The sequence below is a fragment of the Vicugna pacos genome, chromosome 16 (genome assembly GCF_048564905.1).
Source record: "Vicugna pacos chromosome 16, VicPac4, whole genome shotgun sequence".
In the NCBI taxonomy this organism is placed as follows: Eukaryota; Metazoa; Chordata; class Mammalia; order Artiodactyla; family Camelidae; genus Vicugna; species Vicugna pacos.
In genome coordinates, this window is record NC_133002.1 from 60,857,423 (window position 1) to 60,861,050 (window position 3,628).

Here is a 3,628-nt window from a genome sequence, read left to right on the forward strand (position 1 = left end):
CGAGTAAGTCAACCCAAAGGACAAATACCCTATTCCTGTGTGACAGTCTCTAACCACCAGACTACTGTGGGCCTTCCCCAGCTCCCACTACACAAAGCCTGGGGTTAAGGCCTCTTTTCTTCAGCAACGCCCCCCATGCCCAAGGCTGCGACCCGCCAAGCTCCCCACATTCCAAACAGAGGATTCCTCCCCATCAAAGCCTGGGCACATGTGAGAGCCCCGTCCACCCCGGCTGATTTCCCACCGCAGCCACACCAAAAACCCTCCGTCTGAAGGCAACTGGCCCATAACTCAGGATCCTGCACCGAGGGCAAACCTGCCAGACCACCCCCCCCCAGTTCTAATCTGTGGGAGCAGCTGAGCTCGTGAACCCCCTGCTGCCTTCGCCTCCTAGATTCAGGGTGGGGACTTGCCAAGGGGGCGATGGGGTTCTCAGCCCACCCTTAGCCGCACACCGGCTTCTGAAGACAGCAAGGAAACCCCTCACTAGCCTCACAAACACACTTCTCCTTTTCTTCTTTTTTTGAAATATTATTATTATCTTAAAGTATCTGTAACATAAAATTTGCCATTTAACTATTTTTACAGAACAGTTCAGTGGCATTAAGTACATACACATGGTTGTGCAACCATCACCACCATCTCCTTCCAATACTCCCTCATCAATCCAAACAGAAACTTTGCAGTCATTAAGCAGTAACGCTGCCCCCTCCCTCCAGGCTCTGGCAACCACTAACCTACTTTTAGTCTCTGTGGATCTGCCAATTCTGAACATTTCACATAAATGAAATCATACAGTATTTATCCTTTTGTGTCTGGCCCCTTTCACTTAGTGTGACGTTTTCAAAGTTCATCTGCATTGTAGCATGTGTCAAAATTTCATTCTTCTTCATGGCCGAATACTATTCCATTGTGTGAATACACTACATTTTCTTTATCCATTCATCTATTGATGGATACTTGGGTTGTTCCTACCTTTGACTATTGTGAATAACGCTGCTATGAACACAAGTGTAACAATACCTCTTTGAGACCCTATTGTCAGTTCTTCTGGGTATATGCCAGTAGGTTTATTTCTTTAACCCACCAACTTGCATTTATTCCATCTGCTGCTGCCTAGGGGTGCCTGCTGCAAACACTGGCACCAGGCACAAGATATTCTGGTGGCCAACGTGAACTTCTGAGGATGTCTGGATGGATAAATAGACTGATGGATGAATGGATAGACAGTCAATGGAGGGAGGGAGGGAGGGAGGGATGGACAGGTGAATGGAAGGACAGATGAGTAACTACCCCACTACCTGACTCCTCTACCCTCCCTTCCCCCTACTGACTGGCACAATACTAGTTTGAGAGTTTCTGAGTGGACAAGGCTTCCTATATCTCAAAAGTTTGTATGCAAGTGATGTTTCCAACCAAGGGTGATGGCTGCCACTGGCTCCCAAGCCCTCCTGCCCCTCAGAGTCACCTGGACAGCACTTTCCAAGTGACACTTTATGGGCCCCACCTCAAGACTCTGACCCAACAGGCAAGGAGGCAGCCCCAGTCAGTATCTCTCCCAGGCTGTCCCATGGCCCAGAGGACCAGCTGGGGCTCTGTGGTGTGGGCCTCGCTCCCCAGGACTGGGCTGGAGGGCCCTGCCGCTCTGCACAGCAGCAGCAGCGTGAGGAGCTTTTAAGAAATAGAATGTCGTGTCTTAGGAAGGATGGAGAAACCTGTAAATCACAGATAAGAGACTGACAGGACGAGGAGCGGCCCTGGGGGAAGGAACTTTTTATGAAACAGAGAGGCAGGGAGGAGAGAACAGAGCCAGAGAGCTGTGAGGAGGCTGATCTATTAGGAAGTTGCTGTCATGCTGGCTCCGCAGCCCCTGCCCTGTCCTAGCTGTCAGTAACCCACTGGAAAGGATGCTTCTCACTGCTGCAATCTCGCTCTTTGGACTGATGATTGGTGGCATCAGGTCCGAGATTCTTAAGGAGTCCTGGGGTCTCCGGCATCTCGGAGTTCCCTAAAGAAGTCAGCATTGTGGTTTCCAAATACACATGCTGAACAGGGGAAACAACAGAACATGCCTTTGTCTCAGAACAGAAGTCAAATCACGGTCCTGGCTAACACTGGCCCAAGCAACGTCCTGACGTTGAGCCCCGCTGAGGACGCGCCTCGGCCCCGCCTCCCTCCCCAGTCCGCCTGTCCCTGAGGCTGAGGGGTCTTCCTCACCGGCTGGATGTCTTCATACACATCACACCCGGCAGCTGGTTTTCATCCCATCTGGGGGCTTCCCCACTCTCTTCCGTCACAGAAACTCTGATTGAAACTGAAGTGTGCTGGAATAATTGTATCAGGTTGTATTAAGCCTGGAGTTAAATTTGTGATACATAGTTTCAATTAAGTTTTAAGTCTCCAGTGCAGTATCTCATTTTCTCTCTCTGCCTTTCCTCAAGTGAAGGCTGTTGGTTAAGCAGGGTGCAGGGAACATGGCAGAAGTTGGATATTCACGAACTTGCCATGCAGAACCAGGCTTCCTCCTCCAGCCCCACGAAGTGTCTGACCCAAAGATGCTTCACCTGACCCCCACCAGAGGCTGCCTGGCCCCATTCTGCCCTAAGAGTAACTGAAACTCAAAGAGGCCCAGGGAGCATGGAAAACCCACACCCCCATCTCCCAGTGGACAGAAAAAGCCCCAGGGCCTGCACTCCCGGGCAGCACCCTGACCCCAGGGAGCAGCAAGCATCCCAGTGCCCCCGGCTCATTCCTCCAATACGCATTTACTGAGCACCTACTGTGTGCGGGGGCAGGAGACCCCGCGTTGACAGCGACATCCATGTCCACCTTCAGGCCTCCAGCCCATCCTCCTTCTCCAAAGAGCACTTTTTTTGAAAAAGCAAATTCCTTCATGTCAGCCCCTTGCTTAAATTAATCAATCAAATCTACAAACACTTCCTGGGGCACAGGGGCCAGCTTCACACCCAGTGCCCCCTAAATGGGGCCCCCCGGAGGCGGTATGCCCACTCCCCTCCTTAGAGGCCCTGAAGGCATCCAGCCACGTCGATGGGGTGGGACTTAGGGAGGGGTGGGGTCCGGCAGGGGCAGGGCCAAGTCAAACCTGAAGACCCTGCAAACTGAGGTCCATACGGTGTGCTCATGGCTAAAGCACCAGCGGCAGGTGAGGGGCCAGCCGGCTCTTTCACTCTGTTGCCTACAGCAGGTTCCAAACGTGTGCATTTTAGGCACCCATCTCAGCAGACAAACAGCAAAGGCCTGGGCAAACTCAGCAGCAGGCCCCGAGGACTAAAATAAGAACCAAAATGCTGGAAAGCAGGACGCTTACCAACAGTGCCCGTCCCTCCTCGGAGGCACTGTCCCAGCGTCCCTCCTCAGCAGCCCCCACCTCCACCCTGCACAGCTCAGGCGGGTAAACTGGCATTTTAGACAACAAATCCTTCAGAGTCAGTATGCCCCGTACAATACTGGGCTGTGCTCACTCTAAACAATCACTGTGCATCTGAAATCTGAGTGGCAACCCCTCACCCTGTGGCACTTGACCCCTTTCTCCCTCGTACCTCAGTCGATGCCACCTCCTCTCTGCCCCTTCTCCACCGGAGGCAAAGGCCACCCCAGGGCAACCTAG